The sequence below is a fragment of the Pan troglodytes genome, chromosome 3, assembly GCF_028858775.2.
Source record: "Pan troglodytes isolate AG18354 chromosome 3, NHGRI_mPanTro3-v2.0_pri, whole genome shotgun sequence".
NCBI classification, from domain to species: domain Eukaryota; kingdom Metazoa; phylum Chordata; class Mammalia; order Primates; family Hominidae; genus Pan; species Pan troglodytes.
The window spans coordinates 185,028,738-185,044,056 of NC_072401.2; the positions used below are offsets into that span (position 1 = coordinate 185,028,738).

General features: G+C 47.5%; 1 pseudogene; it reads left to right on the forward strand.

Moving 5' to 3' along the window:
- Positions 1-3,301: 3,301 nt before the first annotated feature.
- LOC100611507 (N-chimaerin-like) lies at positions 3,302-4,678 on the forward strand (annotated as a pseudogene).
- Positions 4,679-15,319: the final 10,641 nt, after the last annotated feature.

The window sequence follows — 15,319 nt, forward strand, 5'->3', positions numbered from 1 at the left end:
TCAAATGAGACCTACTAAAGATGCCCAATAGACCTTAGCTAGTTCGTACCTGCCTGACTGCTCCTTGTGCCCGTCATTTGGTGCTGGGACTCTTCACTCCACACCCCCTCCCTCCTCTCCCAGGCCGTAAAGGTGCATTTCAGGGACTGGGTAATGGGCACAGCCCTAAGTAAGCTCTGCATTCACCCCTCAGATTAGGGGGAACAGCTTGGCTGATTGGGTGAAGGCACTGCAGGCCAGTTATCTGGTTGCAAAATATATTTTATGGGTTTAGAAACAAAAAGAACTATTTGTGTGTAGTGTTTAACAAATATATAATTGATTATGGGAGAAAGCAGCCCTTCCTTCCTTCCTTCTTCTCTCCCTCCCTCCCTCCCTTCCTTCTTTCTTTTCTCATTTGGAAACCTAACCACTACTGATAACATTATTTCCAAGGCATAGATGATTGGCAGCAGGTGATGGAACCCGAGTTTTCCTAGGCCTCCCGTGTCTGGAGGAGGTAATGTAAAGAATAATTACAAAGGCTCTTGCCTCCACCTGCTAACACAAGAGTGCACGCTTGTCAGCAGAGCTGCTAACTCTGCTAACACAGAGGAGTCCCCGCTATGCCCAGCCAGCTCTAGGACTTCCTACTAGAGCTGCCACTGTGTTGCCAAGCACCATGCCTCATCTTGATGTCCCCAGGGCACAACTGTAGGGATGTCACTGATGCCCTGAGTTCTCATGGTTCCAAACCTGTGGAGCAGTGAACTCCACGCTCCTCCAAGGGAAGTGTGCCGAGACCAGCTTGTAGCAGGACAAGCCGCAGACAAAACCCCTCAGACACCAAGTTAAAGAAGGAAGGGCTTTATTCGGCCAGGAGCTTTGGCAAGACTCAAGTCTCCAACAACCGAGCTCCCCAAGTGAGCAATTCCTGTCCCTTTTAAGGGCTCACAACTCTAATGCGGTCCGTGTGAGAGGGTCATGATCGATTGAGCAAGCAGGGGGTACGTGACTGGGGGCTGCATGCACAGGTAATTAGAACAGAACAGGACAGGGATTTTCACAGTGCTTTTCTATACAATGTCTGTAATCTATAGATAACACAACCGATTAGGTCAGGGCTCGATCTTTAACTACCAGGCCCAGGGTGTGGCGCGGGGCTGTCTGCTTGTGGATTTCACTTCTGCCTTTTAGTTTTTACTTCTTTTATCTTTGGAGGCAAAAATTGGGTATAAGACAATATGAGGGGTGGTCTCCTCCCTTAAGCTCAGTCGTGGAGACCCTAACCCAGTGGTGCTAGAGGAATTAAAGACACACACACAGAAATATAGGGTGCGGGGTGGGAAATCAGGGATCTCGCAGCCTTGAGAGCTGAGAGCCTTGAACAGAGATTTACCCACATATTTATTGACAGCAAGTCGGTGATAAGCATTGTTTCTATAGATTATAGATTAGCTGAAAGTATTCCTTACGGGAAACAAAGGCATGGGCCAAAATAAAGGGATGGGCTCTGGCTAGTTATCTGCAGCAGGAACATGTCCTTAAGGCACAGATCACTGATGCTATTGTTTGTGGCTTAGGAACACCTTTAAGCCGTTTTCTGCCCTGGGTGGGCCAGGTGTTCCTTGCCCTCATTCCAGTAAACCCACAATCTTCAGCGTGGGTGTCATGGCCATCACGAACATGCCACAGTGCTGCAGAGATTTCGTTTATGGCCAGTTTTGGGGCCAGTTTATGGCCAGATTTGGGGGGCCTGTTCCCAACAGGCGTGGGTCCTAAGGTGCTATTGCCCAGCCCCAGTAGTTGATAGAGCGTATGGAGGCAGAGCTTTCTGGTTTTCACTCTGACCTTCTCTCTCTCTCTCTAGGCTCATGTGTGTGCAGTAGCCTGGGCCAGGAACTGGCTGGAGTAAGAGCTCCACCCTCCCCGGCATTCAGGGCCTCTTTGGGGCCAGTTTCTTGTTCTCTCCGGATGAGTGTCTCTGGGAAGCTCCCCAGCCTTTGCCCATGGAGCTCTCCAGCAGAAACCCAGGCTGAGCCCCTTTCTGGGAAGCTCCCCAGACCCTAGCAAATACATTTCTGTTGGGCCTGCCCTGCTTCTGCACTGTGGACTGCAGAAGACCACAGTTCCAGTGAGGACTCCCCCACATGCTCTTACACATAGCTATTTTTTGTAAGCTATGTGTAAGCTTCTGTTTTTCAAACATTAACAACTGCCTATCCAATGGTTCCTTCAGGTATACATGCACTATCATAAAGAATTATTCAGGCGGTGGCTCATGCCTGTAATCCCAGCACTTTAGGAGGCTGAGGTGGGCATATCATGAGGTCAGAAGATCGAGACCATCTTGGCTAACATGGTGAAATCCCATCTCTACTAAAAATACAAAAAATTAGCTGGGCATGGTGGTGGGTGCCTTTAGTCCCAGCTACTCAGGAGGCTGAGGCAGAAGAATGGCATGAACCCGGGAGGTGGAGGTTGTAGTGAGCCAAGATCGTGCCACTGCACTCCAGCCTGGGTGACAGAGAGAGACTCCATCTCAAAAAAACAAAAATATGTTCAAAATAAGTTGGGAGAGCTTCCCAATAGTTGAACATGTGGAGGTCCCTGGAGGGTGGCATGGAAGCTCTCTGCCCCTTCCCCCATACTCACCCCATGCATCGCTTCATCTGGATCCTTTGTAATATCCTTTATAATGAGCTGGTGAGCATTACTCTTCTGCAGGTCAGAAATGTTCCCAGATGCTGTGGTCATTTCAGTTTGATTTCATTGGAGATACTCTGACTTGATGATGACATTAACATCACTGAATCCTTCAAGGAATTTGTTGAATTGCTCAAAAAGGTAGAGGAAGAGAAGATGACGATAGCACACATGCTAGTGATTTTCTCATCAGACCCCTGGGAAGCTTCCAGAAGGAGCAAATAGGCTTCATGGAGGCTGTGTGAGGACGTGGTGAGAATATGGCCATCTGCAAACCAGGAGGATGCTCTCACCAGACACCAGTCTGCTGGTGCCCAGCCTCCAAAACTGCGCAAAATAAATGTTTGTTGTTTACATCCTAAATAAATAAGTAAATAACAAAATAAGTTGGGCAATCATTTAAAAAAAAATACCTGGCTATGGCTGGGTGCAGTGGCTCAGGCCTATAATCCTAGCACTTTGGGAGGCTAAAGGAGGAGGATTGCTTGAGGCCAGGAGTTCAAGACCAACTCAATATTTAAAAAACAAAAACGAAAAAAATGTGGGGCAATAGTCTTGTTTTCTAGTAGAGTCTTTTTGCAAATAATGCTGTGATGCTATCCATGTTCTTGAGTCTATGGGGAAAAAAAAAAGATCGGCCCTGACCCTGTTTGATACAGATGAAAATCAATTTCCTATTTGGAAATCTTACTTATATCAGCTACAACAGGAAGCCCCTCATCCTCGAAGGATTATCTGTACTTTCAAGGGAGAAAACAGCCCAAAGTATCATGGAAGAGAGTTTCACGGCATGATCTCTGGAGAAGCAGCTGACCAGCTCTTGAGTGTGGCTGAGGGAGATACATCATGGGGACAGGCAGCAACAGCCGGGGCCCTACACTTTAGCTTTCAGATTGGGAAGTCAAACAAGAAACTTCAGGTTCTAGTGCAATGGAAATCACTTTGCTGGGAAGAAACACTGTGTGTCCATCCACAGTCTGGTAACTGATGGCTTGATTACTCTCTATATTGAAACAAGGCAGCAGAATACATTGCCAAGATGATGATAAGCCCAGTTTATGAGCACATAGGATGCACAACCTTAAACAGAGAGTCTGCTTGCAAAAAATATATGCCAGTCCTGAAAGAGACACGTGGTGAGATTCTATAGGCCAGGATGAGGTGTCGGAGAAAAGGGTGACATCACTCATTAGGAGAGCAACTCTGAAAGAAAACAAGCAAATTCCAAAATAAGAAAAGGTTCACAATTTCAAGGTCCATGCATCGAGAGGCCCACGCTGGCATGAATACTGTGCCATCCTCATGTATGGTCTCATTGCTCAGGGAGTGAACTGTGTGGATTGATTTCAGTGTTCACAAGCAGTGACCCAACATGGTCCCAAATGACTGGAAGCCAGGCTTGAGGCATGCCAACGTGTCCAGCTGTGACCTTACAATGCTTGTCAAAAGCACACACTGCTAAGCAGCCAAGGGTGGCAGACATGTGCAACAGGGAGATTGAGTCTGAAAGCCCAATTCTGAAGGGCCATACCATGTATCAGGATTTAGTGACTTAACTGATGTCAAGACAGCTTTTGACAGATGGTGAGAAAGCAGCTATTTCTGTGAACACATACGAAGATATCAACATTATCACTGGAACTCCGAAACTGCACTTCAGGGATTTGCCAGTTTCACTAATTACGCATGATATCTACCGTAAGTTTATAGAATCTGCCAAAACTACGGATCCTAGTAATTGGAAACCCTTCATGAAGCATTGAAACTACTGGCACCTGCTCACTGTGAAACCCTCTGATCCCTGATGGCGTGTCTAAAGAGAATGACGCTCCATGAAAACGAGAATCTTATGAATGCGGAGAACCCTGGAATTGTCTTTGGCCCATCCCTTCTGAGACCTCCAGAACAAAAAGCCATGCCCGCACTGAACGATATAAAATATCAGAGACTGGTGGTGGAGCTGCCTATCAAAAACAGTGACATTTTACTTTAAATTTTACATTTGAGGGGAAAATGAATGTTTTACAGATGAAGGCATGTTTTATAGTAATTTAATTGGCTCCTATAGCTGAATTATTTCTTGATTAGAGATTCGGGCATATAACCAGATTAAAATGAAGGAACTTTCTGTTGTTTAACTGTCTTACACAACAGTGAACACACACTTTCTGGTGCTAGCAATGCTGGGTGTTTATCACATTAAGAAAAACTCAAGCTACTGCATGATTAGCCCCCATCTGGCAGAAACTCCATACAGAAGACACAAAAAACCTGCCCCAGCACAGCCTCTGTGTCCTGCGTAATCTGTGGTGGTAATCCAGCATGTTTCAGAATAAGCCTGTTGTGACTTTGCTTTAGGATCTGTGTCATTGGTTTCTGATGCTTGTACAAACATGCACACCGAAATGGATAAAACGGTACCTCTGGCTGTTATGTTACCAGACTATATCATATGCCTATTTTTTGCAAATGACTTCTGGTTTCTCTTAGCTCCTCTCTAACACAGCACTTTTTTTTTTTAATTTTTTTATTTTTTTTGAGATGGAGTCTTGCTCTGTCGCGCAGGCTAGAGTGCAGTGGTGCGATCTCGGCTCACTGCAACCTCCACCTCCCAGGTTCAAGCAATTCTCCTGCCTCAGCCTCCTGGGTAGCTGGGATTACAGGCACCCACCACCGTGGCTGACTAATTTTTGTATTTTTAGCAGGGACGAGGTTCCACCATCTTGGCCAGGCTGGTCTCAAACTCCTGACCTCATGATCCATATGACTCCGCCTCCCAAACTGCTAGGATTACAGGCATGAGCCACCACACCCGGCCTAACATAGCACTTTCTTTCCACCACCAGCAAAAGCAAAATGTGTTTTCAGATTTGTTACTTTAATAAGTTATCCATACCAATAAAAAATGTACAACACAGAAAAAAAAAGATTAAGATTCTTTGTTAGTGGAGAGGGAGCAACTGGACCCTGGTTATGAAGCCATGGCTCCAAACCACTTGGTACTTTCTCCAGCAGAATCAGAGGATGGAGGGCAAAGGAAAGGCTTGTGAGGACACACACTGGCCACGTATGTGTCAAACGCTGAGGACAGCAGGGAAGGTGGCTTTTTATTGGTGTTTTTTGAGATTCTGGGAGTTTATTGGTCACGTTTCATTCCTTAGGGAAACCATTCTGGAATTTCATCATGAAAGACAAACAGAAAGCCATTTGGTTGCTTCAGATCTCTTCCTTGGGTCCCCCCTCTTACTCTTGTCAAGTGCCATGTACATGATAAGCACTGGGGATTCAGCTGTGAGTATGCACATCCCTACCTTTAACCCAGGGGATGGGGCACATGGGGAAAGGGAAAACCATCAGTTATAATATTGTGGTACACCATAGCACCTACGGTATTGAAGGTCATTTTCTCATACTTCCTTCATTTTCTCTTTGACATGGCTCCTGACCAGACTTATTGGGGTGCTGCTGATGGTGACAATGTCCCATCTGGAGCAGCCACTGCGAGGACATCGGCTGTAGCAGGTGTTGAAGGGCATGGCAGGTGCTGCATGCTCTGTGGAGCCAGCAGGAGCTGGGGCAGGTGAGGGCCCCACTCCTTACTAAGTTGGCAGGGCAGGAGCACATGCTCCCGGGCACAGCCATAGCCACCCAGCAGCAGCTCAGACCCCGGCATCCCTGCTCTCTCAGTGGCCTAGGAAGCCCCCTGCCCCTGCAGGCTTGAAAGTGCCTGCTCCCACTCCCGGGCCTTTCCCCACTTCTGGCACCTGCTCTGGGGTGAGCAAAGTTGTGGCCGAGCCTCGGCACTGTCGCAACCCAGCTGGGTGTGCACGCACTCAGAGTGGCACTGACACACTAGCCTCCTGCCATCTCAGCCACCTCCAGACTTTGGGCACCAATGAGCATGGGATGGGGCTGGGGCACTGAGGGCAACTCAGTGTGGACCTGCAGGCACCCATTGTGACAGACAGCCTGGGTGCTGCAATGGCATGTTGATGACTGCAGGAAGCAGACAGATTCCTAGGTAGGAAGGGGTAGGTCCCTGGTGAAACCTCTCCTTCAAGCCAGGAATGGCCTGAAGCCTGGGGGCTGGGCTGCCAGTTCCAGGTGAAATTAGTGGCCCAGAGTGAGAACTTCATTGGTGACCATTCGTCCAATCAGATGTTGCTTTTTCCAGGCCTGCCTGTGGCCACCCATGGACCAATCAGCACACGCTTCCTCCATTCTGAGCACATAAAAACCCCAGACTCAGCCAGGCTCACACACTCACTGGGACGATCTGCCTATGGAAATGGGCTACCCACCATGGGTCTCCTCTCCACTGAGAGCTGGACACTAGTCTGGATAACCTGCCTACAGAAAGGGGCTACCCAGTGCGGGTCTCCTCTCTGCTGAAAGCTGGACGCTCATTGGAACGACCTGCCTGTGTAAAGGAGCTACCCACTGTGGGTCTCCTCTCTGTTGAGAGCTGGACACTCATTGGGACAACCTGCCTGCATAAAGGAGCTGCCTACTGTGGGTCTCCTGTCTGTTGAGAGGTGGACACTCATTGAGACAACCTGCCTGTGTAAAGGAGCTACCCACTGCAGAGTCTCCTCTCCACTGAGATCTGGACACTCATCAGGGCAACCTGCCTGCAGAAATAAGCTACCAACTTCAGGTCTCCTGAGAGCTGTTCTGTTGCTCAATGAAAATCCTCTCCACCTTGCTCACCCTCCAGTTGTCTGCATACCCCATTCTTCCTGGACGTGGGACAAGAACTTGGGACCTGCTGAATGGTGGAACTAAAAGAGCTGTAACACAAACAGGCTGAAACATACCCCCCTGCCCACTTCTCACCATGTTGCAGGTGATGAGAAGGAGAGAAGGGCTGCTGCCCTTCAGGGAGCCCAGACCTAGTGGCTCCCCAAGCCAGGGCTGTGACACCTCTTTGGGGCTCTGTGGTTCCTGGCATCTCTAAGCTTCCAGGTGCCACTGCATTCCCCTTGTCCAGATGCGGGTGCCCTCAGTGGAAGCCGCTCATGTTACATCTGATCCAGCCGCAGCCTTTCATAGAGCCAGCATCTGTGCTGGTGCCTCTTGCTGCCTGCCCCACTGTAGCAGCTGGCATGCCTGGCTATGTGCAGTGGCCGGACCTTGCGCTTGCTCGCTCACACACCCCTCACCACTCTGTGCCTGGCTTGCCCTTGGCAGGCATGTGATCCTGGCTGGTAGTTTGGCTGAGCAAAGCCTGCTTGGCCAAGTGGGTGGAATAAGCCCAGGAGGCCTAAACAAAACTTGGGCAAAGGTGTCACTGGCCTCAGAGGTTTCTGGCTAGAAAAACAATACCTTAAGGATCCTATGACACTGCCATGGCCTGCTGTGCTTCTGTTCCAGGGGCATATACAGATTCCAGTGATCTGTGGCACCACAGAAAGCCTACTTTCCATGGTGTATATGTGCCACATTTTCTTTATCCAGTCTACCGCTGACGGACATTTAGGCTGATTTCTTGTCTTTGCTATTGTGAATACAATGCAGCTATAAAAAAGAATGAGATCTTATCCTTCGGAGGACATAGATGAGCTGGAGGCCATTATCCTTAGGAAACTAACACAGGCACAGAAAACCAAATACCACATGTTCTCACATAGAAGTGGGAGCTAAATGGTGAGAATACATGGATGCAAAGAGGGAAACAACAGACATTGGGGCCTCCTGGAGTGCGGAGGGTGGGAGGAGGGAGAGGAGCAGGAAAAATAACTATTGGGCACTAGGCTTAGCACCTGGGTAACAAAATGATTGGTAAAACAAACCCTTGTGACTCGAGTTTATCTATATAGCAAACCTGCACATCTACCCCTGAACCTAAAATAAAAGTTAAGGAAAAAAAAAGAAGGCTGGGCACGGTGGCTCATGCCTATAATCCCAGCACTTTGGGAGGCTGGGGCAGGCAGATCACTTGAGGCCAGGAGTTCAAGACCAGCCTGGCCAAATGATGAAACCCCCCATCTCTACCAAAAATACAAAAATTAGCCAGCTGTGGTGGTGGATGCCTGCAATCCCAGCTACTTGGGTGGCTGAGGCAGAAGAATCGCTTGAACCCAGGAGGCAGAGGTTGCAGTGAGCTGAGATTGTGCCACTGCACTCCAGCCTGGGCAAGACAGTGAGACTCCATCTCAAATTAAAAAAAAAAAAAAAAGAAAAAAGAAAGCGTACTCTCTTCAGTGTCCCTGTCCCATGACAGATCTTTGTTATATGCTCCTGAGAAGGCCTCCCATGGGCAGCATGTCCGGCAGTCTCTCCTTCCCTCTGGCCCTGTGCTGTCTCAGGGACAATGGCCACATCTCTGCAAGAAGCTGTGGCTTGGGGAGAAAAAGTAACCCTTGCTGCCAATTCAAGCCCCTACTATGCAGCAAGATGTTGGCCAGGTGCTTTCTGACAAAATCCTTTATGCCCTCCTGGCACTAAGAGGGAGGTTTTAATACCCCCACTTATCAATGAGAACATGGAGAATTTGAGCGTTTATAAACTTTCCCCAAGTTTTCATAACTACTAAGTGGCATAAAGATAAAATTCCAAACCAAGTTTACTTAATTCAAAGGAAATAATTAGAAAAACCTAAGTCTAGACTGGACTGTGAATGATGCCTGTGATCTAGGTTTACATACAAATGGAATTAAAGACATTATACACTTTCCTTTTTCTGTTTTTGTTTTTGTTTTGAGACGGAGTTTCACTTTTGTTGCCCAGACTGGAGTGCAATGGCGCAGTCTCGGCTCACTGCAACCTCCGCCTCCCGGGTTCAAGTGATTCTCCCAGGTTCAAGTGATTCTCCTGTCTCAGCCTCACGAGTAGCTGAGATTACAGGCACATGCCACCATGCCGGCTAATTTTTGTATTTTTAGTAGAGATGGGGTTTCATCATGTTGGTCAGGCTGGTCTCGAACTCCTGACCTCAGGTGATCCACCCGCCTCGGCCTCCTAAAGTGCTGAGATTAGAAGCATGAACCACTGAGCCCAGAACATTTTCCTTTTTCTACAAATATGGGAACAATCCTCTTATTTCACGCACACCTTGGTGACACTCTCAGGAGGCGACCTAGAGGACGTACTGGCTTAAGGGGATAGAAAGTAGGGACAGTCCTCTGGGGGCAGGTACCCTCATTCTACTCCATGTAGTGACAAGGTCTCCTTGACATGTCATTTCCCAAGAATTCGCATGCCACACACATTCGCATATTCCCACGCCTACCTGTTGCACAGAAGACTAGCGTTAGCTTTCACTGCTGGGAGGGTTGCCTTTGAAACATTTTCCCCAAAGTGACCTCTAGCAAAGTCATTGGAATCTCCTGTCTTGGGTTCTTGTCACTCTGCTCCAGGAAGGGGGAACGGCCCAAATTTACTGCACTGAATCCTGACCACCTGGGAAGGAAGAAGAAATACAGCCTTCTTTAACACCCCAGGCTAATTAAAAAGGAATTGCCATTTGGACCTGGGGGAAATAAGTTGAAGGGGAGGTGATTGGTTTTTAGGTAAACTCTGTACTTAAAACACAATCCTTCACTCCCTCTACTTTTTCTTTAGATGAAACCAGATTTCATCTTGCCAGATATTTGAGGATATTCAGATCAGGTGAGTCAAAGCCATTTGCAAATGTTATTATCTCTTGTATAAAAGTAGGACAAAATGAGAGTATCGTCTTCAAATCTGCAAATGAACCCAGGTCACCTAGATCTTCAGCAGAAATCAATAAACCCATAAACCCATGACTGCTCATGACAATCAGTTTCTTTTTTGTTTTGAAACTGGCAGTGGCTTTCATTCTCTATAAAGCTTTAGTCCTGCATTGGACTTTTTTCCTGATACTTCAGAGATCATCCTGGGAAATAAAGCTGCCATGCCTTACCTACGGGCAAGGAGTCAGACCCCGGATTCTGACTTCCTGAGAATAATGGAAATTTGGATCCTTTTTGCTCTTCATGGATCTTATCCTGCCTGCACGCAGCAAGACAATGATCAAATTTTCAGGTGGAACTAGAGCTCCAAGGAGTCCGGCGGCTGGGAAAGGGATGCATCCCACTGGCCCCAACCCTATTCCAACTCCTTTCCTGGCTCTAACTAATGCCCAGGTTCTGGGATTTGCAACACATACCTCACCCTGTGGCCCCCCCGCCTCTCAGGATGCCCCTCTCTTTTGGCCTGGCCTGACCTGGCCTGGTTCTTCTCTACTATTTTGGGATATTTACCAAGTTTTCCATTCTTACAAGTCTAGCGCTGCTGCAGATAGTCTGACTCTCTGGCTACAGCTCGAGAAAGGTTCTCACCCACCCACACAACTGCTGGGTGACCCGAATGCACCGAGTTCAGGTAACATGCCAGAGATGGAGAGACAATTAGTTAGCTGCAGGACTGTATTAATCAGTCTCTCCAGATGCAGTCAAGGCACAGAGCCCAGGGGAGTTAGCCCTTTTTGATTGTTTGCATCTGAATTAAAGTAGTCGCTCCTTTCATCAATAGCAATTAATATTTCCTGAGTGCTTCTCAGTAGCATGGCATTGCATTAAGTCTGCCTAGGGCTTTTCACAACATAGAGGATGTGAAATTTCTGGTCTTGATGAGCATATAATAATAAGCAAGACATGACAATTAATTAGCAAATATTTACAGAGTGTGTATTTAGCCTAGCCATTTCACTGGAAGCTTATACACCACAACTCAATAATCATAGAAGGGACCCTCAAATAGGTGGAGGCTGTCTCCAAAGCCCCGAGCTTCACAAAGGCATGAGAGAGTTTGCTCTCACACTCTGGCCCCAGGCACCGCCAATGGTTTCCAACCATAAGCAGCACCTTCCTCTCAGGGAGTGCCTGGAAATGTGTGGCAGCATTTGTTGTCTGCCTTAGGCTACAAACTGGCATTTACTGTGTGCAGTACAGGGATGCTGATGTTCGACAATGTGCCAGACAGTCCTTCACAACCGAGAACTTTCCCACGCAAAATGCCTGTAGAACTCCTGTTGAAAGCTGACAGAGTAAAAGCTATGAAAATATCCAGAGGATTGGGGAGTCCTCTGGCGATTTTCCTCCCCCAGAGTTTGAGAAATCCTCTTTTGGAGGGGGAATGACGTTTGGAGGGGTGAGGGCCAGGTTAGCCCAAACTCTCCAGGAGCCTGACTGCTTCAGGCATCAGAGAGTAAGCCTCAGTGGTTTGTTCTGCTAACAAGTCCAGAAAATCATATTTTTCACTGTTATGGCTGAGTTACCTCTTTTGGAAGAAGTTAAGCAAGATTCTCAGTTTAGAATATTATTTGGCCCTTGTTTTCAACTCAACAGTCACATCACAGTGTGTCTTTCAGGGTAATGTTTCTTAATAATTGCGACCAATTAAAAAAAGGAAACAAGGAACATGAAGTATAAACGGACTAGCGCCCTGTAGTAAAATGTTCATCGGAGACCCCATAGCCACCTGAGCCCCAAGCTTCCCACGATGGTCTGTGTTATGGCCAAGCTGCCCGCAGATTTGCAGCAAGAGGCCAGTGAGGGGCAGCCTGAAACCACAGAAAGCAGTGGAACAGGTCAGGCGCGGTGGCTCATGCCTGTAATCCCAGCACTTTGGGAGGCCACGGTGGGCAGATCACCTGATGTCAGGGGTTCGAGACCAGCCTGGCCCACATGGTGAAATCTGGTCTCTACTAAAAAAAAAAAAAAAAAAAAAAAAAATTAGCTGGATGCTGTGACGGGCGCCTGTAGTCCCAGCTACTCAGGAGGCTGAGGCAGGAGAATCACTTCAACCTGGGAGGTGGAGCTTGCAGTGAGCCAAGATCGCACCACTGAACCAGCCTGGGTGACAGAGCAAGACTCCGTCTCAAAAAAAAAAAAAAAGAAGTGGAACAAGCTGTGGCCAACCTGGGGCAGGCAGTCGGAGAGAGTAGTAGGGACGGAAAGGAGAATGACACCCAGCAGAAGCAGAATGTGGATGAGCCAGCCTGAATCTGCAAGAGGGGGCCGGGCATGTGGGGTAAGGCACCAGAGTTCCAACCCACTTGCAGCAATGCTCTTCGGAACCAGACCGAAGCATGGCCTTGGAGAGCAGCATCTGGCCCTGAGGAAGCCACTGACGCCTTCGGGAAGGTGAGCCATCTTCGTTCACTCACAAGAACAATTAAGGCACAATTTCTTTTTTAATTAATTAATTAATAATTCTGAGACAGGGTCTCACTCTGTCGCCCATGCTGGACTACAGTGGCGCCATCCTGGCTTGCTCCAGCCTCAACCTCCTGGCTCAAGTGATCCTCCTGCCTCAGCCTCTCGAATAGCTGGAACTACAAGCATGCACCATGACAGTGGCTAATTTTAAATTTTTTTGTAGAGAGCGAGTTTCCTTATGTTGCCTAGGCTGGCCTCGAACTCCTGGGCTCAAGTGATCCTCCCACCTTGGCCTCTCAAAGTGTTGGGATTACAGGTGTGAGCCACCGCGCCTGGCCTCGGGGGTTTCCTTGATCACTTATTACCACTTCTATTTTCTAAGAGATCCTTTTTTACATACAGCCCAAGACAGCATCAGTCCTTTTTTGCAGTGCGATGTTATGGGCTCATATGTACCCTAAGTAATTACTCACTATTACTCCTGCTTCTTTCCTACATTGCTGTTTCTTAAACAGCAGCCTTCCCTGTTAGATATTTGTGGAATATTATTTCTCCCCAGGTGTATTACCTTACATTAACCTATACACTTATGCTAGGATTACATTATCCCAAATCAAAAGTACATTTTTTATATAAAATATTTTCAACTTACCATGGGTTTACCTGGATGTAATCTCATGGTAAGTGGAGGAGCTACCGAATGCGTATTGCTTTTGCACCGCTGTAAAGCTGAAACTTGTAAGTCAAACCATAGCAAATCAGGGACTATCTGTGTTAAATCTAATCTCATTCACTTCATTTCCTCACTAAATTTGCCAGATCAAACTACAATTTAATCCGTGTTCTTCTGTCTCCCTCCATCTCTTTCTTCCTTCCTCCTTCCTTCCCTTCCTTCCTTTCTTTTTCTTTTTCTTTTCTAATTTAGTAGTACAAATCATTTTCCTCTTTCTCGTTAGTAGATAAATTGTGGTGGATAGAGTGTAAACAGTGTTACACTCCATACCTCCCCCTTCCAAGAGCATTAATAATCAGTGCTTACTGTTGTCAATCTGATTGTCAACAGTTTGCATTTGTCATGAGGGTTGGCAGTAATGACTGTGGATTTGGCTTTACTGGAGGGGAATTAGTTGTGGAGTCCTGATAAGATAAGGAAGCAACAAAGAGGAAGGGACCCCAGGTGGAGAAGGGCCCTAGCTGGGGAAGAACAATGAACAATTGCTCTAAGAAACAGCTAATCACAACTCCTGGGTACAATGATCTCTTTCTATGGGCACAACGACCTCTTTCTGCAGGTAGCCCCTCCAGTGCGACCCTATAAAACTTCCCTCCAGCCTCTGCCTCTTTGCAGACAGCCCCTTCTCTGCTGTGCTGCCTGTTGCTTTCTTGCAACATATTTTCATACTTTCTCTAATAAATCTGCCTTTCTTTACCTACAACGGTCTTGGTAAATTCCTTCACCACCCTTGCCACTGGCCCCAGCTAGTCCCGCCTGTGACATTAGTGTCATATATTGAACTCTTAACTGTTGAAGTAATTGTTTTCCTTTGCAGATTGACCTGGCTTTCCTGCTCATAGTTGGCTACAGGACAGTCAGCAATCTTGCACTTCCTTTTCTCTGTAACATAGGCATTGATAGGAGGGGACTCGTATCCAATCATACTTGCATGTGCACACTACACTCTTATCCCACCGTTACTTCTCCAGTCTACACCATGATGGCAGCTGGGAAGAGCAGCGCTCCATGGTTGGCCACTTGATTCTGGGTCAAGACTCCTGCCTTCTAGTCCCACTTAGTTACAGCTTTGGCTGGTGCAGGACGCCCAGCCTCTCTCTATCTTGGTGTTCTCTGTCTGTAAGATGGAGAGCACCTCACAAGATATGGGGTGTGTGGGAACAAGCCAACATCTGGGGTATTTTTAAGAGGCTGGGATTTTAAATAGAAATAAATAAATAAGGCTTCGAAAGTCAAAATCCTAAAAAAGATCATAACAAGAAGAGATCACCTGTATAACTGGGATTGCAGGGCTTGAAGCAGAGAACACAGGATTCAGGTAAGTTGGCTCTCAGTTGTATCTTTGAGGTATGACTGGGTCCTCATGCAGCTCAAAAGTTGGGGAACGGCCGGGCGCGGTGGCTCACGCCTGTAATCCTAGCACTTTGGGAGGCCGAGACGGGCGGATCACGAGGTCAGGAGATCGAGACCATCTTGGCTAACACGGTGAAACCCCGTTTCTACTAAAAATACAAAAAATTAGCCAGGCGTGTTGGCGGGTGCCTGTAGTCCCAGCTACTTGGGAGGCTGAGGCAGGAGAATGGCGTGAACCCGGGAGGCAGGGCTTGCAGTGAGCCGAGATCGCGCCACTGCACTCCAACCTGGGAGACACAGCGAGACTCCGTCTCAAAAAAAAAAAAAAAAAAGTTGGGGAACTAGGTGTGGGTCCATACACGCGAGTGCAGTCAGCACCATCTCCAGCACCTTTTAGTTTCACATCCTCCCATATTGCACGGAT